The following is a 26,632-nucleotide window of genomic DNA, read 5'->3' as shown; positions in this document are numbered from 1 at the left end:
GTTTCCATCCCTTGGTTTCTGGACTATCTAGTCTTCCTATTGTGGACAAGCACCCGATAGGAATCTCTGAATTGGTATGGACAAGACATCCTAGAGAATTATATTTCATTCTTGCTGAGTATTGCCTCTGGGCTGACTTGATAGCTGTGTCTCTGAAGGCCATGCCAATATTCTATCAGCCTGGCAACTTCTGATTGATGCGACATGTGCCACGTCCAGTGAATTCCATAGTCATGGACCCAGCTCACAATTTCATTTACTGTGACGTGAATCTCCACTGTGTTGTGTGAGATTCCATGCATGTACCAAGCACACCAGAAGTTCAGAGACAGAAATATTGGTGCAGGCCCTGCAGGAAGGAAGGGCATTGATGTTGTCTATTTCTGTGAAAGGAGCCACTGGAACTCCCCGATTAGAATGAGACATTGGACTTCTCAAGGAATGCAGCCATCTTGAAGATTTAATATTCGTCTCTCCCTCTGGTGGGTTGAACAGTCAAAGGCAGTAGCAGTTAGATCGTCCTTGGTAAGAAGGAGTCCATGCCTCTGGCACCATGTGTAGCCTCCACCTCTGCCAGCAAGGACAGTCCATTCATGTTTCATCATGCCAATTTCAGGACAGCCGCGATAAAGTCTGGCTAAGGTCAGCTGGCTGAGTCACTTGGTCCACTTGATTCCTCAGTGCCTCTTTCATGTTAAATTCTTTTTAAAGGGCATTTGATGTGATGTGAAGACATTCTCACTTGGTATCCACTTAAAAAGTTCATCCACGTGCCTCTACCCTAGTCTTTTATGTTTCTCATCTTCCAGTGCTTTTCTTTTCAGCCTCTAGCCAGCCAAGCAGGCTGTTCTCCACCATCTACGAATCCACACATATTCTAATCTAGGGCTGTTTCTCCTTCCACACAAAGTGGATGACAAAGTGCATAGCTCAGATTTCTGCCAATTGGGAAGATATTTTTTCCCCTGTGTCTTTCAAAGCTACTGCTTAGTGTATCTATAAAGAAATCACCATCCATTTTGGCTTGCACCCAAATGTTGAACTGATCCATTCAATAAAAAAAAAACTTGGCACCTCCCTATCTTTTTAGTTGGTCATATAGGTCCCTCCATAAAAACTAGGTATAATCTAAGTGAAGAGCTGTAGTCCAAATGTGAAGTTTTGGCTTAATTTTCAAGGGTTTTGGCTACCTGCTTAACTTACTCATGCCCACTGGTCCTGCTAAGAATATTTCCATCTTATATTGGACAGCTTCTGGGACCACTTGACTTTATGATTCAGGGTAACTGACAGAACCCAGCTTGCAATGGACTGTCTAGATACATCATCTCTTGTTGCCTCACAGAAAAGCATTCTAATCCACCATTTTAAAAAAATTAATTAATTAATTAATTTATGGCTGTGTTGGGTCTTTGTTTCTGTGCGAGGGCTTTCTCCAGTTGTGGCAAGCGGGGCCCACTCTTCATCGCGGTGAGCGGGCCTCTCACTATCGCGGCCTCTCTTGTTGTGGAGCATAGGCTCCAGATGCGCAGGCTCAGTAGTTGTGGCTCATGGGCCCAGTTGCTCCGCGGCATGTGGGATCTTCCCAGACCAGGGCTCGAACCCGTGTCCCCTGCATTGGCAGGCAGATTCTCAACCACTGTGCCACCAGGGAAGCCCCCACCATTTTTTGATAACACAAATCAACTGACATGTGATTCTCCTCTTCAGATACCATGGCCTTGCTTCAGAGCCCAAGGTTTGTACTGTGAGTCTCCTCCTGAGAATTGCCATAAACTCCACATTGCCTCTTCTCCCATACATGATGATTCTAATAGAATAGAAATCCCAAATCATATGTCCCAAACAACAGGCCTGCTTGCAAGGTAGCCTGGACCTACTGTGGAGCCCTTTCCTAATCCAGGTCATTCTCAAAGGTGGTGAGTTTTCTTGTCACCTTGGGTACAGGCAGAAGCTCTATTCTTAGGTGTGAAGTGGGTTACTTTTATAACAGAAGAAGCCTAAGGTGGTAACATACTTCCTTCTTTGTGGAAACGGAAGCCAAAGGCTGGGGAGATGTCCCAGCATTCACTTGAGCACTAGAATCCTAAAAACATTCCCATAGTGGATGGTCCCTAGATGTTTGTAGGGACTATTCCCAGCTTCTGGGGCATATATTTTTTAACAAGGCCTCCAGATTGCTAGCTACCTCTTAGTCACCCTGCTCAATCAAAAAGATGCTCTCAATATAATGAATCAATGGAGTGTTGTGAGTGATACCCTGATGGTCATGATCTCTTCTGACAATTATGACAGAGCTGGAGAGTTAGAGTATTATCAGGCAAAACTGTAAGTGTTTATTTTTTCTGTTCCATATGAGTGCAATCTGTTTCTGCTTCTCTTTTCTGATTAAAATAGGGAAAAAAATACATTTGCCCAATCAAGTGATCACAAATCGTGGACCTGAGGCCATATTAATCTGTTCTAACAAAGGTTCCACGTTAAATACTATAGCTGCAATTGTTCCTACTACTTGGTTGAACTTGAGGTAGATTACGGTCATCCTTCAGGACCTATCCAAATTTTGCAAGACCCAAATGATTAATTAAATGGAGACATAATAGAGGTCATTTCTTCTGCATCTTCATCATTCTTTCTTTGCAGCGGTATCTGGTCTGCACTGTGGCTGGACTCTGAGATTAGTCCACTCACTCCCATGTGGCTAGGAGAATCATCTCAAGTGGTATATGGAATGCTAATGTCACACAAGGCAACATTATGTGTGGCAAACTCCTTGAGCTTGATGTTTGGACCCTGAAAGGCTGAATCTTGGATAGTTAGCAATCATGAGTTAAACCAGCCCTCAAAGGAAGTGACTCAAAACTTTAAGTCGTCTCACTGCCCATAATATTCTGAATCCTGGATATTGGATTCATATAATACAATAAAATTCTACTTTTTCACTCAGATAAAGTCCAGGAAGATTTCAAAGATAATTATGAAATGATAAAGAGAAGGCATTCTAGATGATGTTTTATTTCTTGTACTGGGTGGTAAATTCATGGACATTATTATAATTTATTAAGCTATATATCTATTTCCTATATTATGTTACCTTTGTGTTACATTTTCTCAATAAAATTTTTTCAAATGATAATAATAAATTAAAAATGTGGAAAGAACCAAATACATCTTTCCAAGGGCCCATGTATGATTCATGAAGATGGATTATATATTTGTCCACCAAAATATTCTCAGTAAGTCCGCCAAACTAGAAATGACTCATACAAAACTATCTTGTATTATTTTAAAAAGCATAAATTTAGAAGCAACAGTTAATTTAATGTTGACACCCCTGCATAAAACAAACGAAAAACCAAGGAGAAAAACCTCAGGTCCTTGGGGAACTACAAACTGAGAAGCATGATTTCCAAAAAATAATAATAATGAAAACATCTCATATTAGACTCTATGGGTAGAGCTAAAGCAATGCTCAGAAATGAGCAGCTGGAAACACTTATGTCATTATGTATATACATATGTATTAATAGTTTTAAATACTTTTTTATAAGAATACATGAATTATTCATCTGAAGCTAGAAAATATTTCAGAAAGCAGAAGTAAATAAGTAAATAAACAAAAATTAAAAAAGATAATTAATGAGTTAGAAAACAGAAAAACTGTAGACCATAAATGTAAATGTAAAAATTTGCCCATAGGCAAAAACCAGTGAAAGAGATGCATTTCTCAATATCTAATCTGGAGACACAGGAATAAAGTACAGACACACAAAATAAAAAATAGCAAGGGAGAAAAAAAAAACATTAAAATAGATAAAACTTTGAAAAAATAACAAATTTCAACTTTGCACAGCTCTATTCTAACGCATATAAAAACCTTACTTAAAATAAAACTTACCAAACTAGCCTCTGATAAAATAGAAGTCTAAAGAGATCAATTGCCCTTTATGAAATAGAGAAGGTTTTTTAACATTTCCCAAAATACCAGGCTCAGACAGTTCCACAGGGAAAATTTTCCAAAACCTTAAATAAAAAGAATATTTCAAAACTAACGGAATTATTTCATAACATACAAAAGTTTTTTTCAAAAAATGTAATTTCAATTAAGTAAATATAACATAAATACTAAAATTTTGGTTTGGGCCAAAAGAAGTCTCTAACAAGTCATACTTACATACTTTAAGGAAACATCAAAGATACTCACATGGATATTGTTGCAGAACTCCTAAGAAAATATTTGCAAACAGAATCCAATGTCATAATCAAAAAGTAATACCTCAAACTTAAGTGAAATTATTTGTAAAAATGTACATATATTATAAAAATTGGGAAAATAGTAATAAATTACTTCTTTTTTTTTAAGGGGAAATATGTCTCCATATATGATGAGAACAATGAATAATAGAGGAAAGGATGAATGGATGCCTCTTTAACAAGTTTTTTATGGTTATAAATACACATAAATATCCCCAATCCACCATCTTCCCTGTATGGGAAATATAGTTAACATGTTCTTTGTATGACCAGGAACAAGAAGCCATGCTTATAATCATCATGAGTGTTTAATATTTAATTGGATGTATCTGTTGACATTAGTAGATAGGAACTTGAAAACAAGTGGAGATAAAATAATCAGATGAAAAACTATTGTAAGAAATAAGAAAAGTCTTAAATAGCAAGCTACGATATTAATATATAGACATAGACTTTATATATATTAACAAAAGACAGAATACATAGAACTCCAAAAGATTACTTTAATAAATGTCCAAAATAGAATAAGAAATCTCAAAGCACTGTGAAAGGCTCAAATGTAAATGTGAGCAAATGAGAAATTATGTTGTGTTCTTGAAGTGAGAAACTCAACATAATAAAAATATCTCCAAGTTAACATATAAATTTAAAGCAATTTGAATAAAAATACCATCTGAGTTTTTTCCTCTGGAATTATACAAGAAGTTTCTGAAGTTTAAAAATAAATATTAATGAAGAGTTTTAACTAGGGACATTCTAAACCAGAGCATTTGAGTCTAGACCATCAGGTAAAAACTACTCTAAAACTTTAATAATTAAAACAATGTAATATCAGATCAAAAATAGGCAGCGAAAAGAATAAACAATAAAAAGACTCACATATACAGGAATTTAGAACATGATAAATGTGATGACTGATTTTATCTATTCAGATAAATAAAATAAAGAAAGGAAAAAAATAACTGATGAGAGAAAGGGAGAAAAGTCTGAAAGTATAAAATGAAAGATGAATAACAATATATAAAACAGGTATGTAGAAATGACCATCATGAACCACTATTTACTAATAAATTAGGAAATTTAAATGAAAGTCATAGATTTCTGGAAAATTCAGAATTGTTGGATATCAATGAAAAATCTTAATAAACATATAAATATTAAAATGGAAGTACTGTTAACTAAACCATATTAAATATACTGTGTGTGTGTGTGTGTGTGTGTGTGTGTGTGTGTGTGTGTGGCATATGGCTTTATGGGTAAGTAATGAAAATATGTCAAGAAACCAAGATACTCTCTTTTAGGAAAGGTTTTTTGTTTTTTGGATTTTTTTCAAAATAATAAAAAGGGAGTGAGATGCCCAAGTCATTTTGTGTGTTAAAAAATAACCCTGATGTGATGGTTAATTTTGTGTGTCAACGCTGTGTGACGGGGTGCCCAGATATTTGGCTACATATTATTTCTGGGCATGTCTATGGAGACGTTTTCAGATGAAATTAGCAGTTGAATCAGTGGACTCAGTGAAGCAGTTTTGCCCTCTTCTGTATGGGTGGGCATCACACAATCCATTGAGGGCCTAAATAGAATAAAATGTCTGAGAAAGGAAGAATTTACCATGATTGCTTGGGCTAGGGCATCCATTTTCTTCTCTTGATGTTACTGGTTGTCAGGAATTCAGATCTGCATATAATCTATACCATCAGCTCCCCTGATCCCCAGGCCTTTAGATTCAGACTGAATTATTCCATCTGCTATCCTGGGTCTTCAGCTTGCAAATGAAGACCATGGGGCTTCTCAGCCTCCATAATTGTGTGAACCAATTCCTCACAATAAATCTCCTTTTATATATACATGTACATCCTATTGGTCTCTTTCTCTGGAGAACCCTGACTGTTACATTGATTACAAGAATGAATAACAACAGTGTAGGAGAATAAAATATATAGCTGTTTTAACCTTAAGTTTTAACATGATATCCTTAAGAAAATAGTAGATCAGTGAATACATATGTGTATTTTCAAATTAAGTCATCATAATCAAGTAGAGTACATTGTAGAAGGACAGGACAACTCAATATCAGAAAATCTATCAGAATGATTTACTACATGCATCAGTTGGGCTTCAGGTAACAAAAAGCTTTCTAGTTTGTTTATGAAAAAATATATTTAGACATGCCTAACACAAACCTTGAGCTAGACTGCCAGAGAGAAGGAGGTTGAGTTGGAGTTGAAAAAACCAATAATTATTATATGCTCTCACCTACCCTTTAACTAGTTAATACTGATTAACAAAATCATGCCATATTTAAACTTCTGAAGTACAGTAATATCGTAACTTCACCTAATATAAAACAACTAACCATTTAATAAAAAACAAGCAAATAAATGAAAAACAAATTCCAATGCTTCCCCAAAGGAAAGTCACAAGATCTCATTAATCACAGTATTCATTTCTGTGAAATATCGTTTCCTTCTCAAGTACAATAACTTGAGATTCTATTACCTACTGGGTCCGTGGGTTTCAGTCTTGGCAACTGACTGGTATAACACTCACACATGTTCTAGCAGACTGACTTCGTTTATATTGCTTTGAATATGTTTGTGTTTATATATGAAGAAACAAGTAATTGATTATAACAAATGCTCCTTTGGTTGATTATAATACATGCTTCTTTTCAATTTTTGTGATCGTTCCTTCCAATGTATAACATGTTGAAGCCTCCCCATGCAATCTGCAGTGAAATGACTCTACTATTCAAAGGTTCTTTAGGTAAAGTGGATTTTTAAAATTCATTTCTTCTTGATTCTGAATCATGATTCTCTTTGCCTCATGGGAGTCTGCGTTTTAATTACCATGACTGTTATTCCTCTCTTTTTTCTATTAGAGACATATCCCTATATTTCACGTGAAGCCACACTAGATATTTTCTTCTGCTATATTTTCCACAGTACAGGGTCCTTTGCAAGTTCAAGGCAGGCTTTATAAGCCTAGTTTCCAGTATTTACATTTGCTATGGCAGATCAGATTATTGTTATTTATTCCCTCCTAGCATGGTACCATGCAAGGTAAGATTTGTGCAGAGTATATTTCCCCATCCATGGATGTTTGGCTCAGCAATGGGTTTTGTTTGGTCAGCGGACTTGGTAAAGAAATTATAGTCATACTAGTTCAGAGTCAAGATTTCAAGAGGCTAGACATGTTTCTGCCTATTCTCTTGCGGTTCGGTGACCCACCATGAGAAGGGTATACACTAGCTAGCTGCTGATCTAAAGATAATGTAGAGAAGTATGGAGCAGATCTGAATGGAACTCAAAACCTAAAGCCAAAGCCAACTGACTGTAGGCCTGAAACAGAGCTTCTCTACCCAATCCACAGACAAATGAAAAAGAAAGAACACTTTTAAGCTGCTTTTTAATGCAATGTTATTTTAGCAAAAACCGAGTAATAGAGGTGGGTAAGCAAAATCATGTCATATTGGTTCTTCACATTAAAAGGAAATTTAGACAGGAATAACCTTTCTGGATGCAGTTCAACACTTAATGTGATTATAAATAGCTTAATATCTATGTTGAAGGTATATTAGAAGTAGTTATTATTTGAGAAATAGTAAGTCTCAGTGACATAAGTCAAGTTGTAGGAAATGTCATTTGGAAGAAAGTTGTTCAAAAACACAATCATTTTGTCAATATGATTGGGTCACGTTCCCACAACTCTATCCCTTGGCAAGTGATTTTATGCACACAATGATTATGCACTAACCAAGACTAACTTTCTTCTTATCATTGGTAATCTTCTGCTATTTCACAGGATCTTGGTTTGTTCAAAAACTAGATTATCCAGCAAAAAAAATGACCTTAGTCCCAAAGAGATAGACTGGTGAGAATAAGGGTGAAAAACTGTCTTTTTTTTGATAAGAGCTAGTTTGTCAGCAAAAATGCAAACATTTATTTGTATTTTTAAATTGGAAATGGTCCAGATCAAGCTGAGAAACATTCCTGGAAGATTTACAATTGGATCTGATTTATTTGCTTGATTATTTTTCTAGCAGGGATTTCTGTATGTTCTGATCAAGTTCACATAGAAAATTCAATTCATGAATACAGGGCAGTGTACACTTTTCTCAGTGAGTGGACATCTTCAGAAGGGTAGATGGCCTAATTTAGTAAATTTGTACCCAGTACGATTTTAGGGAACTCATTAAGTTGGTAGATGATAAGGCAAAATGAAACTGCTTAAGGCAGGCTGGGCAGGCTAACATTCTTGGTACTTATTATCTCTGCGCTATGATATATGTAAAACATTGTTTTTTGGCAACCTCAGTCTGGCCACCCACAGTATTTGGTGCCAGTCAGCACATTACCTGACTAGAGGTATCTGTGTCTAGGAAAATAGAGCTTTGGGGGAAAATTATAAGCAGCAAGAAGATGTTAAACAAATATGTTTATAAGGGCAGCTGATACAGCACAGAGAAATAATTCAGCAAATTCTGATTTCATCAGGAAAGAATGAGCCTGCCAATTTGGAGCTCAGAGTCTCAAAAAATATAGTTGAACAGAAAGTCACTACTTACTAGAAGAATCTTTTTAGTTCAGTTTTGTTTAATTCCATAACCCACCATCTCCTTGATATGTGTAAACTGGGCCCACTTGGCAAGAAGTAGCTGATAGTCAAGGTTAGTTAGAGGTCTGGAAATATTTTTCAGATTATAAGAATGATAAGATTTTACATTATGCACAAGTTACACAAGAATTTGCGACATAGTTATGAGAGAGATAACTTAGGATATTATCTAGAATGAGAATTGATAAGGATAGTCTGCTGTTTTATCCTGTTCATGATTGTGTACAGCTCAGATGAGTATTTCCTGTTGGGAGTTTGCCCTCATACTCATTAGGGCAAAGGAGATTGCCTCAGGTTACAGAATGGCACATTTTTACCTAACATATATTTTTTAATTTAATTTAATTTCTTATTTGTACTGTATCCGTACTCTGTAATGGTAGAAGGAATGAACAGGGTTGAATCCAGAACATATTTGTGATTCCTTTACAAACTTTACATTGAAATGAGTGTCTATATTGCTTTGTATAGAGATATGTTCCCTTTCTACAAAGAGCCTGGACATTTTCAGGGGGGGTAGAGTGGACCTGAAAACAAATATTATTTTTCACAACATAGTTGGCCTAGTGTCCATTTGCTGATACATATTTTCTCACTGGAACAAGGAGCTCTGAGTTCTAGAAATACAAATGGAAGTGAGTATAACATGGATTCTGATTCACACACTGTTCTCAAAGTATATAAACTTGGCAGTTTTTTTTTTTTTCCAGAAGAACTTTTGGGAGTGCTTGATCAAATCAATTAAAACACTGGGTCTTCTGGTGTCTTTACTGGCTACTGCAGTATTAGACACTAGGAAGAACAAAATCTCATGAACCATTTTTTCAGTTTTATTGACTTTCTCATATCTGACATTCCTTCCTTGATCCTGCTGGTCCCACATTCTTTTTCTTTATAATTGAGGAATGCCAAATTGAGGGCCATCAATTCTGATTCTGTCTCTTCCCCATTTTTTTGACCAACAGCTTCCACAGTGATCAGTCATTCATCTCAGTCTGTGCAGAATCTCTGCATCTCAGCTCTCCTCAGTAAAGTGATTGAAAATTGCTTTTGAACTTTGGGGTGGAGGCCATGGACAAATATGGCCCCGAAGAGCATTTCTGTGGCTTTGATTCCCAAATGGCATTCAGATATGTTAGTTATTCCCCCAAGGTCCTCACCTACTCCTTCACTTTTGCTCAGTTTACAAATGTTTATTCTTGTTCGGTCTGACCTACTGGGGCAGGATGCAAAAACTGCCGCTACCAATTTCTCTCCAACTGCCTTTACAAATTCCTATTTTCTGTACCACTTGGTTTATCTGTGCCATCAACCTGTATGTGCAGTAGGCCTGTGCATGCATTTTATGGTGTTCATCTGCCAGCAGTACAACCTGAATATCTGATTGAAGTCTTGCCAATCACATTTATAACAGTAATAGGTATAGAGAACAAGCAAAGAATGACCGTGACTGTTCCTATTGAAAAGGCATCTGAGCTGTGGCTTCTGACAGTTTTTACTTAAGTAGTTCATGCCCATCTGTGAAGCTGTGGCTGAAACATGCCCCATGTTCCCATATTATACTGTGTGTTCATATCTACACTGAAACTAGAATTCGGACTCCTATTTCTCCAAGAGTCTATGTGTGCAGGGCTGAATCTGGAATAGAATCCCGTGACTTAATGCCACTGAAAGTTGTGATGAGAAGGCTGTGCACATGGGGTTGAGGCTTGGCTCAGTGTACAGTTCTTCTGAAAGGTCTAGGGCTTTGATTTTTAGTTTAAGATTTAAGAAAGATAGAGGGAGCGATTCTGGCTACTAGGTGCTAACAAGTGCATTTCAGGTATAAGAACTCCAGGGTATTATTGTTTATGAATCTTTAACATCTCTAAACTGGGATTCTGTGTGTCTTTCACTGAGCATCTCCTACCTGAACACTATCCAACCAAAGGTTTATACCCACGGCTTTCACAAAGCCTCAGAGGGAGTATGGTGACTTAAATCAAGTGTGCCAATGAGGACAAACAACTGTTTGCTTTTCTTTTCATTATCCCAGGTATTACACTTTTGATAGCATTTATATGTATTTTTTCTATATCTTTATAAGAACTCAGCAGGTATTGTAGAAAAAAAAGTCAGTGCTACTTATTAAAGATGGTAAGGCAGACTTTATTCAGGACCATTGCGATAGATGTAAGGACCAGTGCAGTGGGGTTTTACAGTGCAGGAGAAAGACTGGCTTGAATTCCACATAGAGCCTGGGCAAGTGGGAATTTATAGCCGAGGAGCAGGGTCGGGTAAGTGGTTGGAAAATTACTAGGAGGAAACATCCAGGGTAAGGAGGGCTGTGGTTAAACTGACAGCAGTGTTCTTGCTAAAACTGGATTTCACAAGGAAGTGCGCAAATGGGCCTGGGAGAAGGTTTCAGGAGACTGACTAAGGTTTGAAACTTTGTTGGTATCCCCTTACACAGAACTGTAATGTCTTGAGATTTATTCTACATTTTGTGTATTTTTTATTTATATGGTTTAATTCAAATTAAATAATTTGAATTTCCTTTTTTAACTTGAAGTCATTTTCTGCAGAAAAAATGTTTACTTTACACCCAAATACACTTTTATTGGTAACACCTCGTCATGAACTGATCCCTACTCTGGAGTTTTTCTACTTCCAGACATAAGGGTTTAAAAACAATTACATATTGACTTGATAGCTTACCAACCCTAAAAGTAGCACTGAAATAAGCTATTTCTCAGTGGCCCGTAAAAACTATTTTACTGTCCCTAGGAACTCTATTGTTCCAAGATTTCCCTGAGTAATTCTATTGTTACATGTGACTGAATGCACAAGACAAATAAACCAGGCAAATTTATAAACTTTTATTTAAAAAGAATCACATGGCATTTTGGAGGTAGTGTCTTACACTAAGGACCATCCATCAAAGTGGCAGCACATCATACTGTTAAGTTCTCCTTAGCTTTCTTTGAATGTGTCCTTGAAGTTCCTAAAAAAATGTTGATAATCCATTTTTGCCTGCAGTGGACACTTACTATATGAGATTACAGACCAGTTAATTGTAGAGGCACAGCTAAAGAACCTACAGGGAATTCCCCGACGGTCCAGTGGTTAGGACTCCGTGCTCTCACTGCTGAGGGCCCAGGTTCGATCCCTGGTCGGGGAAATAAAAACCCCGTAAGCTGCCTGGTGCGGCCAAAAAATAAAAATTAAAATTAAAATTAAAAAACCTACATGCTCAGTTGAACTCTCTGAAGTCTGGGTATTTATTGCTACAGTATTGCCCAAAGAGCCAATCAACAGGTCCAGCTGGAAATCTGGTCCCCTGAGTCCCAGCTGTATGATATACAACAGTATGCAGCTGAACTTATAGCTTTAGGTTTCATATAATATTCACAATAAATTAATGATGAAAAAACTGTCTGCAAAATCAATTCTTTCCATTATTTCATTGAAGAACAGCGAGCTTGTCTGACTGGTTGCTCAAAAAATTTTATATTGATCTTAACATACATATTTTTCACAAATTTGCCTGTCAGTAATCGAGAAATATCTCACAATCAACAGCGTAGAATTATAATTATAATCCGATCTTGTATATGACATATTAGCACAAATTACAGTGAGTGGTAACATGGAGTTGATGAAATATGGTATACAAATAATTTTTAGATTATTGCCCAATAAATTGTCAACTAAATGGACTTCATATGCAATATACGGTATACTGGGCAGAAAAGTCCTAATAATAGATGAAAGGAAACTTCTTGGGAATTCTGAACTTTTTGATGGAGTATTGCAGTCATCTCTGCTACAGACTACAGGGATCTCTCAGGTGCCTAGCTCTGCTCATGTTAGCAGTGTGTATTTTGTTCAGGTATCACATATATGGGAAACGGTGAATCATAAAGCCTGGGATATCAATCATATACCTATTAACATAAGTTTTGGGGGGGACTGAATCATTCATCTTAGTAAACTAAATAAGCTTCCCCAAGATTTCAAACTAAATAAGCAGAAATAAGATGTTTGGATGGCAGAGATATGTCTTCCCTGTCATTGACAGAAGCATTTTAGAGACACATAAATTCAAGAAGTATTTTCATTTGCATAAGGACTTTAGGGCCCATGCTAGAGTGAAGAAAGGCCCTTGTTAGAAAAATCAGTGACTCACCTGATAAAATTCTGTATTTGTATCAATTTTCAGGAGGAGATCTGGGGAAAATCATGATCTACTATCACAGAAATATTGGTGTAGAAAAAAAGATTGCATCATGACTTTGGATATAGGTAACATAACAGAATCCTGCAAGCTGTAAAATCAATTTGGGTAAGGCTTTAGGTAGTTTCATCAAATAGGATGTAGCCTCTGTTTAAAGCTCCAATATTAGTAATACACAACTAAAATTAAAAATCCAAAACAAAACAACAACAGCGACATAAGAAAGTTGCTATTATTCATATGTGTAATGGAACACTTGTCAGTAAAAAGAAAAAAACAAGAACCATCTCTCAGAAAAATAAAATTATAAAACATAACACATAATCTAAAAGAAAAAATAGCATATATATGTGTATAGGTGTATATATGTTACTTTATACTTCACATTATGTTAATGAATATTGACGCATTAGAACATATCTTTCTTTTTGTCATAGATTCTTCAGTAGTTCTTTCAATAACTGCCTGGGGATGCTATTCTCTCCTAGTGTTTATTTTGTTTTCAGGTTAATAGTTACATATTTTCACTCTCACTCTTGTTTGATGGACTGATTTTTCCTTGCTTGTTTCTAATAATGTAGAAAGACTGCCAATTCTCATGAAGTGCATGGATTCTCCTCTTCTCCCTGGGAACACAGCTAGGCTTAGCCCAGCCTCTCACTTAGGAGATGCCCAGTGGCTGGTGTTTGTGAATACAATGTGGATAAAAGTGAGACAGTAAAGGGTGGCTGTGGGGACTCCACGCTCTCCCTTACCTCATCCACTGTCTAGACACAGAGGTTCCCATGGGTGACCTCCATGGTCTCAGGGGTACCAATGTGGAGGGAGCTGGCGTCTCTGATTCTAAGGAAAGCTGTATGCTGAAACTTTGCGTTGGAATTTATTATGGGCAAAAAACAGAATTTGATTTTGTTAGGTTACTGAGACTTGGGAGTTATTTGGTGATATTAGTTTATCCCAACTAATATAAACAATGACTTTTTAGGTAAGGCAAAAAGTGCTGTTAGTTTAAATGTTGGTACGTTGGAGGAAACATTTATTTTCTGACTGGCAGTTTTTTAAGATTTTCTTTTTAATGTTGATTTTCTGATGTTACAATGAAATGTGTCTAAGCCTAGATTAACATTTGGGCTTTTTGATAAAGTGACTTCTTTAAGTAGAATCAAAACAGAAATCTTTACTGACATTTGAACTGCAACAACTCAGAAGATTACATGTAGTTGTTTTGCATAATTTTCTATGTAAATGCATAGTACTTCCCTCCCAAACTCACAGATATACGTTGCAAGGGTACCAAAAAAAGTAACTATGTGAGGTGATAGATGTGGTAATTAACTTGATTGTGGTAATCCTTTCATTAAAATATGTATACTATTATAAATCATCACACTGTACACCTTAAATATATACAATTTTTAATTTGTCAATTATACCTCAATAAAGCTGGGGAAAAAAAGACAATGCAAGAGTTTGAAGTCAAATAACTGTGCTTTAACTTAAATGCTTTTATTTTTTCAGTTTTATTAAGCATAATTAACAAGTAAAATTATAATATATTTAAGGTGTACAACATGATGCTTTGATATATGCATACGTTGTGAAAGGATTCTCATCACTGATTTAATTAACACGTCCACTCCTCACATATATAGCTTTTTTGTGTGTGTGTGAGAACACAAGTTCTTCTCTCTCAGCTAATGTCAAATTACATAATACAGTATTATCAACTATAGTCACCAAGTTATATATTAGACTTTCAAACATTATTTATCTTATAAGTGAAAGTTTTTACCTCTTCACCAGCTTCTTCCTGTTTCCCCAACCTCCCAACCCCTGGCTACCACCGTTCTAGTCTCTGTTTCTATGAATTTGACTTTTTTTTCAGCTTCTTTATATAAGTAATATTATTCAGTATTCGTTTTCTCTGTCTGGCTTATTTTACTTAGCATAATGCCTTTCAGGTTCATCCATGTTTTTGTGGATGACAAGATTTCCTTCTTTTTCTAAGGCTAAATAATATTTTAGAGACAATTTCTTTCAACATCTGTCCGAACAAGAGAAAGAGGACACAAAATGTCTTTGGACACTGTGTATGTTTGCAGCATAAAAAGGTAACACTTCAGTTTGTGACCTTCCCAAGTCTGGCTTCGGAAGCTAGTGTTTAAACAATACTTCCCACCTATGATGCCATTCAGAATTAAGAGCATTTTCAAGTTTTACAGCTCACATTTCATCACATAGGCTCTTCTCCCTACCTGCAGACTCCACCCTTTCAGTCCACCTCTCCTGTTGCTGTAAGAAATACCTGCTAATCTCTATTTAATATCATATTAAAATATGCTTTTTTAGTCACAGATCTGTTTTTATGCTTGTGTTTTGATCCTGCAGGGTGTTCAGGATAATTTTCAGTTGTTTTAATTTAGTTAGTATAAAGTGCTCTTGATAATCTGGCTTTAGTAATATGTTGTTAACCCTTTAAAGTCACTTCCTTGGTTACGTGAAGCATGATTTGCTCTTTCAAAGGTTTGGTATATCTATGAAAATATACTGGAAATTTAAGGGCCAAATGTTAAAAACGAACTATAGAACATGATGCTTGAGAAAGCTACAGGGATTCCAGGTTATAACATTTTTTTCATTCCTGGAATTTCACAATATGGAAAATAAGAGAAAAAAAATGAACTAAGAAGGCTGGGAAGGATGTGTAGGAAGAATTTCAGTGAGGGACCGAAATTACTATATAAAAACATTCATATACTTTAGAGATTTTTGTGATCTCTAAAAAGCTGATAAATCTATTCTGAAAATTGATATGTATGTTTCTGGTAATGCATTGAATGAAAATTTACCGTAAATTGTTTAAGGAAATTTTCTTCCTCCATATGCTTTTGCCTTCACTGTAGAACCATAGATAGAAAACCAGGCTGCTATACAGTACTGCATTTTTAAATCTTTGCCCATGCTGTCATAATAATTTAAACAGTGCATGTAATAAATAGTTTATTCTACAGTGTGACCAGAGGTCCATCAATCATGCATCTGAATATCTGAGGTGTAAAATATCTTCATTGCACATCCCATGTGTTTCTCCACTTGAATCTACCTATTATCTGAACAACATGCAGAAACTAATTCTTTCAGAAAGACAGTCTAACAGAATTTAAGCAGAACTAACTGTAGTCCAGGTCTGATACCTACTGTTATCATTACGTGCAATTCACAAGAGATCATATGAATCATTTTGTGATTCATATGATCACATATATATATATGTGATCATATATATAAGCTATATATGAATCATATATAGCTTTTACAAAACATTTCTCTATCATTATTTTCTGCTCTAGTTAAATTTCTGACCATGAATAGGAGATATTAATACATGCTTTGTTATCTTAAATAAATTTTAGAGGATTTAGTGTTTTAAAATGTATTTTTGGTGTTTTAAACAAAAACATACTTAATTTCTCCCACAGACTAGTTTTCTTTTGGAAATCTTATTGTACTTTTGTCTACCCTTGCTTCTAGTAACTCTTTGAATTATGAATTTTAATATTATAGTATGGATTTAGCTCAGTTTCAGGTTCCTAGAATCACTAGAACTTGAACACTTTTATTTACTGTTAGTTTACCAGTGCACATATTTTGATTAATGGGAAATAATTATATTTCATATTAATAAATATATATTTTAAGCAGTTTTCAAATTTTTATTACTTTTTCATAATATGTTTGATAACATACGTGTGGAGTAAAATTAGGAATGTTGGTGGCATAAACATATTTATGGAGAAATAATGTTGGAAACAAAGAAATGAGTAAGATATAATCATTGAACTTTAGCAGGGAGTAGTCACACACATACTTAAATTGCAGCAAGATAATTTTAAGTGCCCTTTAAAGAATGACTTATAGTACAATGAAGCTCATGTTCAAGATCATATCAACTATATCCATTGTGTTGACATGAATATTTGTCAAAAATATAAAACAGATAAGAGGATGACAGATGAAGTCCAAGAAACTCTGTTATAAATTAAAGAACAAACAAGCAAATTTCCATAAAACCACATTCCCTGCTAGGTTTGTTTTTGCTGTAAAACAAAAATTATCAATGTAATTACTTTTTTATTGTTTCCTTTTCAACAATTCCCATTCATCCCTGTCTTGAATTGTATTATTATGAAAAATATCATGTCTTTTGCTTGCTCATCAAAGTAGAGTTTCGGAGACAAGATTTACCTTCCCACCGAAGCCAATTAAAAAAACCTAAACAAATTATACGGAATAAAGATTTTTACAACAGTGGAAACAAGTCAGTGAGGTAGACCGATGCCTGAGAAAGGGACACAGTCTATATATTCCCCAGACTAAAGATATATCTATGATTTCCTAGGCTAAAGCCTTCAGGGAGTTTCCAGGGTGGGATATAGGATGGGGACCCAGAGCAGAATGCTGGACTACCTGATTTGAGTAGATGGAGCTGAAAAATGAAGGGGGCAAATGTACCTAGAGTTTGCAGGCCAAATTACCTAGAGAAAGAAATGCACAGAGAGAGGACTCCAGAGATATACAGAGGGCTCCCCTTAAGTTTTCAGCTGAGTATTGAACAGCCGCTACATGTATAGTAACTACCCACTACTGAGGGAAGACTCACCCAAAAAGATTATTGGAAATATTGTCTGACACTCATTCACACAGGGTTAAAAATAATACCTATTCCCACCAGTCAGACTGGAGAAGCTCAAGCATTATAGGTCATAGTATAAACTATACATAAGCCCTTGCCTCAGTAGTGTGGAATAACTAGGCCCAAAATGAGCAGTGCTCCAAATCTGCCTAAATCTTACAAAAGGAAAAGACTTGATAAGATCAAGCTATTTTGAAGTAACTTAACTGCATCCCAGAAAACAGCTCAATCATATTTGTGGAAACCAAAAATATGTAGAACTAACCAAGGTAAAACTCACAATATCTGACATCCAATTAAAATTATAAGGTAAGAAAAAAAAAAAAAAAAACGACTTATACTGAGGAGGATAATAAATCCATTGAAACCATTCAAGAATTGACTCAGATTTTAGAATTAGCAAACAAGGACGTTAAAATGTTTATTAAACATGTATTGCAAAGTTACAAACATATTTAGTACAGAAAGAATAGTCTATCTAAGAAATGAAAGTGGAACAATTAAATATTCAAAAGAAGAAAAAAAAAAGAACTTTAATCTATACCTTGCACCATATGCACAATCTAAATCCTAATCAATCATAGACCTAACTACAAAATCTAATTCTATAAATACTCTAAAAAAAAAAAAAAAAGGAGAAAGTGATTATGACCTTGAGTTATGCAAATATTTTTTAGATATGACACTAACAGCAATCATAGTGACTGGCACCCAGTTTAAATTTACTAGAATATAAAATAGCACAATAATAAACACCATAATTCAAATATAAAGTAATAAATCAAAGTCAAGCTAGAATGATCACAGATGTTAGAATTAATAGTCAAGAAAATTTAAAAGTGATAGAAATCAAACTTCTAGAGATGAAAAATAAAATGTTTGAGATGAAAATTTCATCATGTGATCAATAGGAAATTTGATGTTTTAATGAAGAAATCAAAAAGTAGAAATCATTTTAAGTTGAAGGAAAAAAAGCACAATATGCCAAATTTTGATATTAAAAAAGAAGAAATTCCTTAATTATTTGACCCCAACTTCGACCTTAATAAACTAGAAAAGAAAGAGAAAATTAAACCCAAATAAATTGGAAAAACAATAAGGATCAGAGCCAAATCAATGAATAGAAAACAGAAAAATTATAGAGAAAATTATAATGAAATCAAAAGTTGGTTCTTTGAGATCAAATAAAATTGATAAACTTCTAGCCAGACCAGTCAGAAAAAATAAAAGATTACACAAATTACCAGTATTAAGAATGAGAGAGGTAATGTCAGAACAGATTCTACAGATATTAAAATAAGAAAATATAAACAATTTTATATCTACATATGTAATAACTTAGATAAAATTGAAAGATTTCTTGAAAGACAAGACTACCAGTAGTCACTCATTATGAGGTAACCTGAGTAGTTCTATATCTATCGTGGAAATTGTGTATTTTTTATTTTTATTTTTTGCTATTTTTAACCTGTGCTTGACCTTTCAAACCATTAATTTTGATACCTATTCATCGAATGATATTTTTTACCACAAAATCATATTTTAAGTTCACAAATAAGTTATTTAATTTCTTTTTGAAATCAGTGGGATCCTCTCATTCTTGTTTCCTTTATGTTCAGGTATTGATACAGGTCCTCTGTTAGGTCATTCGGTCTGATGGTTCAGGTAGTATGTCTGATCGTTGAACAGTTTTTAACACCAGGCATTCTGTAGTGATGAAAAGACAAGAGGATAGTTTTGGGGCTGTCATATCCTGTCGTAAGCTCCTTTGCCGTAAACCCTTCCTGCCTGTTCAGCATCTAAAGGACAGAGATGGTGCTACATATCTGTTTGATTCACTAGAGAAATTTGGGAATTCAGAGAGACATGGCAGGTCTACAGTCTAGGGCAGATAGAATATTGCCTCTTTGGGTCAAAAGAATCCCCAAGTCCTGGGCTACACTTCCCTCTGTCCCTGGGGCTGTGCTCTGATGCTGCTACACAGGAGACTGTCCGCTCACGGAGAACAGGGTCCAGCATCCCTCTCCTATGATTTTCTCAGCAGATTAAAAGCCGCAGAGGCTGCAACCGCAACCATTGCCTCCACGTCTCTACAGCCATCTATCTGGCTGAGCAGAGCATAAAATTTGGAGTTTGCAGTGGTGAGAAGGGAGCTGCCTTTAGATAAACTACCTCTGCTCAGTGGGATAGGGAGGGTGGAAATGAGACACAAGAGGGAGGAGACATGGGGATATATGTATATGTATAGCTGATTCACTTTGTTATAAAGCAGAAACTAACACACCACTGTAAAGCAATTATACTCCAACAAAGACTTAAAAAAAAACATAAAAATAATGATTTTTAACAAAAGAAATGTGAACTTCTCCCATCCATCTCTTAGATCTAGCATCCTATCATGTTACCTGTGAAACCATTGTTGTTGTTTATATAGGAATTTTTGTGGTCACCCTCCTATGCATCTACTTTACTAGATTGTCTCTTCATTTCACCCATAAATCAGTTCATTGTCTTTTTTGAAGCTGACTCAACTTCTTTTCTTTGATTATTTTTGGTTGTATCGTAGATTAAATAAATGTATGTGTACGTGTATTTGGGCTTCATATAGGTTACACAGAGTCTTTATAATATATTTTCGTTAACCTTTTATATTGACGGCTAGTTTGAAAAGTAGTTCTAAGTTTAATTTTTAGAAATTTGAAACCCATCTTTATTATCTCTATTTTAACATGTAGTTTTATGCTTGATAATTCTGATATCAAGCAGATTCCTGGTGAGCAGAAAACTTTTTCTCTCTAGCTACGTATCTATCCATCCATCATCTCTCCAAATCTTTGGAATTTAACCTTACTTTGAGTAAAATTGCTGTTCCAATGATTTCAGAGAAAACTTTTCTTTCTGCATTTTTTTCCCACTCATATTTCTCTGAAGTCAACAGTCAGACACATTTTGGGGCTTCAGGAAATCATCCTCACTTTTGGCTTTGGAAATTTCTAAAAATTTTTTTTTCTATTTTCTTTGCCTTTTCTGGATTGTTAAATGGATGCTAGAACTCTTTGATCTTCCATATTTTTTAAATGTTTACATAACGTTTTCTAACATGTTTCAATTTGTTCTCTGTTTTGAAAATATTCTCGACTTTTTGGACTTCATCTTTAAATAGAATTATTTTAGCAATGATATTGTAATTATCCTGAACTCTCATTTTCTGATTGTTTCATTTCATACCAACTGTTTTTCTTCTTCTAAACTAATATGTTCATGAATGTCTCAGAAAATATACACTAGTGAAATTTTAAGCTCTGACAAAACAGGATGGAGATACTATTCCTCAATCACAGATTAGCAAACAAACTCATCAGGGTCAAACTGACTTGTCCATCTAGTCAAAGATAGAAAAGTTGCAAGATGTTTAGACAGTAGAAACAGCCTTTGCCTAGAGAAAGGGAACAACCTCATGTTACTGATCAAAGAAGATCCAAAAGAAAGCAATACGCAAAAGCCTAGACCACATAGAGTCTACCTCTGATCTGTTGTCCCACCTGAATGTGAGACAATACCCTGAATGTTAACCTCCAACTCTTCTCATCAGTCAAATTAGTTGCTCTCCCTGTTACCTCCTCCTGCAGGTCTGTAACGAAAACATTACATGGATAAGTGAACATTTACAAATAATTGAATAATGCAATTACATTCATTATTTTCTACAATTTGAAATGCTCTCATATATACACTACCAAATGGAAACTAGATAGCTAGTGGGAAACAGCTGCATCACACAGGGATATCAGCTAGGTGCTTTGTGACCACCTAGAGGGGTGGGATAGGGAGGGTGGGAGGGAGACGCAAGAGGGAGGGGATATGGGGATATATGTATATGTATAGCTGATTCACTTTGTTATACAGCAGAAACTGACACACCATTGTAAAGCAATTATACTCCAATAAAGATGTTAAAAAAAATTTTTAAAAGAAAAAAAAAAGAAAATACAGTGTGCTTTGATTGTATTGTTTGTATAGAGAGCCTCAACAGGATGCCAAGTAATATAGTTATTGACTCTTTCTGTATTGTAAACATTGCCTGTGACACATTTTTGTACAGAGATATGTATCTGGAAGCTTTTGTATGTTGCAAAAAATAAGACTTTGCTCTTATGAATGAAATATTCCTGAAAGAGCTGTGAGAAGACACATTAGAGCAGTTTGATAGTTTATGATGTGTAACTGCTCAGAGTATTTCATGAACATGTTTCAAATCTCTGTCGATGCATCCTGATAGGTAAGTGAATTTAAATTTTGAGGAGTAGTCACACAGGAAAAGTAATTGAAACATCTCTATCAAGAAACGCAGTTCAACCTGTTCAAACAGGACCAGAAAAACATGTGATTTCTACAACTAATGCTTGGTGAATGTGAGAGTGAGGACAATTTCCAGTCACCATATGATGCTAACAGCAATTGTCAGAAGGAATATTTGCAATTGGCATAGCAAGCTGGAGGTCAAGTTGACTTATGAGATATAGAGCACATGAACTTAGAAGAGAACGTATACATATGAATGTATTCACTATTAAAAGAGAAAGTTATGTATTGCATAAATTGTGGTTTAAATTTTATAGCTTGTGTGGAAAAGAGATGGAGTGATACTTTCTTTAGTATCCAATGAGTAATACAAGAATGAGGATGAAAGACCTCTGTCTCTCAAGGAGCTACCTAAGGTCAATAGTAATGTAGGATTCACACACAAGCACTTCATTTTTCCAATACAACACGGGATTGGTGTAACAAAATATAAATAATCTTATGAATTGTGCTTTATATAACTCTAATCCATTAACTTGTATACTATTTGACCCAAGATTTTCAATCTGTAAATATACAATATTCCTTGAAAAATCAATGAAACAGATATACTTTTTTTTTTCTGATTACTCTTCACATAGGCAGTTTCTTGTTCTAACTCTAAACTGGATGTGTTTATTTTTTTTTCTTCATTCATGATGGTGTAATATTTTATTAGGTTTTTATGAGAAAGTCAAACTAATAGGAAATAATTTCTGATCTACATTGAACCACACAAATATTATGGCTTTATCAAATTTATTTTTCATGACATCATTAATAAAGACCTGCTTTCTCTTATAAAATTGTCATTAGTTTTTTACTAAAGTAAACTACAAAATATTAAATATTAAAATATTAAAACATATAGAAAAACCCAGAAATAGATGTAGTAGACCTTTGTATTGCCATCTGCCAAATTAGTAAACATTAATATTTTATCATATTCAGTTCAACTCTTTCTTTTTTTTTAAATTTATTATTATTATTATTAATTTTATTTATTTATTTATTTATGGCTGTGTTGGGTCTTCGTTTCTGTGCGAGGGCCCTCTCCAGTTGCGGCAAGTGGGGGCCACTCTTCATCGCGGTGCGCGGGCCTCTCACTCTCACGGCCTCTCTTGTTGCGGAGCACAGGCTCCAGATGCGCAGGCTCAGCAATTGTGGCTCACGGGCCCAGTTGCTCCGCGGCATGTGGGATCTTCCCAGATCAGGGCTCGAACCCGTGTCCCCCGCATTGGCAGGCAGACTCCCAACCACTGCGCCACCAGGGAAGCCCTCAACTCTTTCTTTTAAAGATATATATCACTTGTGACATAGTAATCCTCAAACCCTTTTTCTATCATTCTCTCTAACAAACCTAGGAATAATATGTATATTTTATTATGTAGAATTATTATTTTGCATTAGATTCTGGCATTGATAGTTTTTGGATTCTTACTGTATTTTCCTTTGGGGCCTTGTATTAATTCTTTAATTTATAAGACTTCCTTAATTAATAATATGAATAGATATAGAAAAGATTTCTCCTTTACAGAATTAGACTTCTTTTTCAATTAAATAGAATTTTCAATTCTACATTTGTGAGAATTATCTGAACAGTTTTTACAAAAAGTAGCCTTTCCGTTACAAATGTTCAAAGTCTCTTCTTGAACAAGTACCATTGTCCTATGTCAGATGTAACAGATTTTTCTCATGGCCCCCTGGTGAATGTTTGGATTAGACAACTCTTCCTTCCAGCTGTTAATCCAACTCTGATGAAAACTCAAACCAAATTGACAACCTAATACGTACAGATAGATGGTGAAACTCAAGTGATTTCTTCCTTTGAAAAAGTGACTGATCAAAAGATATAGGCTTCCTTTGGAGTTCCAAAGGAGAACTTCTTCCAAAGGAGAAATGATCTGGTGTTTTATTTCCCAAGGGTCAGTATGTTATGGGCTAGTTTTTTTCCCCTTTGAGGAACTATATCCTATTTATGAATAATACCTTTTGAAACCCCAGTATTCATTTGATATAAAAAATAAAGGCAGCACATTTACAGAAAGGTTATGAGTATGTCACAGAAATCTGCTGGCCTATATTCTATCCATTTAAAATCAGCTCTGGTTGAATGAACATCACTTTTCCGAGTAAGAACTTTTACCCACACTACAGATGTGCTTAAGAGCTTATTACCAAGCATAATTCCCAATTCCCAGCTATATTCTGAGCAGCAGAAAAGGCAGAGTCTAGTCACATTTAGTAGATTCATTTCTCCCAGACTTGAGGAATTCTAAACTTTGATAATTTTTCTTATTTCTCCCCAGTGATACACGATATATCGTGGCCTATTTGACTACTTACGTATTTCTACTAAGCCTGGAAAAATGATTTTCTTAAAACTGTCAACACCAGAATATTCTGAGACATAAAGTAACATCTTTAACAAGCACTTATAATTTATAATTTAACATATTTTCCAAAAATTCTTTAGGAATTAGAGTTACATGAGAAATTATTTCCAAAAATTAATGTACATTTCTTCTGATATAAGATGGCTTTAATGTGATTATTTGGGCTTGCATGTTTTTTGTCAGCCTACACTAAAATGTATGTTGTCAGTGCAACAGTTTTTTTTTTATTTCTTGAGAAATAAAAGGTTGTGGCATAAATATATATTATCAGATCAGGAACTGGTTTATTTTTAACCCTTTATTTTAACTTTATTTTTAAGTTAATCACATTTAAATTAAGAAGTAATACTCAGTACCTAATTTACATTCAGAAGCAAACAACAATAGATATATTTAAGAAAAGAATTTTAGGCTTTTACTGTCTAACTTGAACTGACCAAACATTAGCTCTTATAAGAAGAAACAAGATAAGGAACTCTGTGTGTGTGTGTGTGTGTGTGTGTGTAGTAAAGATATAATGTTAATTCAGTAGCCAAGAAGGAGGACCTGGCAGAACAAAGTGGGTGGGGGGAGGGGACAGGTGGGGAGATTCTTAACAAGCATATTATTCACTAAAAGAAAGATTTCACAGAGCTATGTATTATAAAAATCTATTCCAAACTAACATATTCCTCCACTGTGCTTTCATGCCACTTGGAGCATTTATTTTACTACTCTGCACATTGTATCATGGCTACTTATGGCTTAACCACACATTAATACCTTACTTACTTTCTAGTCACTATCAAAGCTTATGTAAGAAATAGCCAGCTAAGCAACTGTGTAAGGCATCAGTCCTTAAGGTGTACCAAACAACTTCTGGAATGAATTTGATTATCTCAGCTAACTCATATAACTCATGTCACCCCTTCTATAATAGTGAGATGTATGTTGGTTCAGATCCTGTACTGTCTTTGAGAGGTCAACACCAACACTACTATTTGTTTTGCATCTTGCAACAAATAAGTGCTAATTAAAGGGTGTGATTATAGGCAGGGCCACCAAAATTTAAATCTGTCAGTCAATTGTACATAACAGGTGAATGCTAAGAGAAATCCTCTTCCTGCAAGAAAGAAAACCGTTCTCAGCAATCAGACTGTTGACATTCCAGAGAATGTCGACATCGCTTAGAAGAGACACACAGTTATTATGAAGGACCCCAGAGGATTTCAACCACATCAACATAAAAAAGTCTCCTTGGAAAGAAAAAGAGACTTCAGGTTGACAAATGATGGGGAAATAGAAAGGAACTGGCTATGGTTTCGACTCTCCGTAGTCATGTACAGGGATATTGCACTGGGCTTCCTTTACAAGATGAGGCGTACATATGCTCACTTCCCATCAATGTTTTTATTCAGGAGGATGGGTCTCTTGTTCAGATCTGAAATTTCTTGGGTAAAAAACACATCCACAATGTTAGGATGACACCAGCCATCCGTTGTTCAGTATCTCAAACCCCAAAAGATGAGTTCATTCTTGGAAACACGTTGAAAATGTGTCCTACTCAGATGCTTTCATTCAGCAAACTACAATAGTTAAAAAAAAAATTTTGGATTGTATCTATAATTCTGGAAAAGGAACAGTTCAACAGGCTGATGAATAATATCTAAGAATTGTCCAGCTATGGAAAAAACAAGAAGCCAGATGATTTTTAAGATCTATTTGTGATATTTTAAAGATGCAACAAAGCCCTGCATTAAAAGAAAAAAAAGGAATCGATGCTTGTTACAGTACTATTTATCAAGAATGAGTTATTATTTCATTTAAAACATGTATTTGCTTGTTCTTTCATCAAATCATCAAATATTATTGAACACATAAAAGATTCTGGACACTGTTCAACAATCTGGAAATGGTAGAAAACAAGATGCAGCACATGGAACTATTTGGAAGCAAACATATGAGGAGCCTATTAAATATCTGAGAACTTGTGAAGTATCCATACTGTCTTGGAGACATGCTCTGTCAGAAATGAAAGAAACTTCTCTGAGGCAAAGTCTCCTGGTATGTGGGAGGGGGAGCCTACAGAGATGGGGAACTCCATCCAGCCTAGATCCTTGAGTACCTCCTTTTGCC

The 26,632-nt window shown here is 35.1% G+C and overlaps 1 non-coding gene and 1 pseudogene across 1 annotated transcript; both read left to right on the top strand.

Moving 5' to 3' along the window:
- Positions 1-11,255: 11,255 nt before the first annotated feature.
- Positions 11,256-26,159, top strand: LOC132347379 (large ribosomal subunit protein uL6-like; annotated as a pseudogene).
- Positions 11,959-12,031, top strand: TRNAE-CUC (transfer RNA glutamic acid (anticodon CUC)). Its single transcript has one exon. It is a non-coding gene; the product is annotated as a tRNA-Glu (tRNA).
- Positions 26,160-26,632: the final 473 nt, after the last annotated feature.

The sequence above is a fragment of the Balaenoptera ricei genome, chromosome 14 (assembly GCF_028023285.1).
Source record: "Balaenoptera ricei isolate mBalRic1 chromosome 14, mBalRic1.hap2, whole genome shotgun sequence".
Lineage (NCBI taxonomy): Eukaryota > Metazoa > Chordata > Mammalia > Artiodactyla > Balaenopteridae > Balaenoptera > Balaenoptera ricei.
The sequence above is the reverse complement of the archived record's forward strand: the minus strand, read 5'-3'. Positions and strand labels throughout refer to the sequence as shown.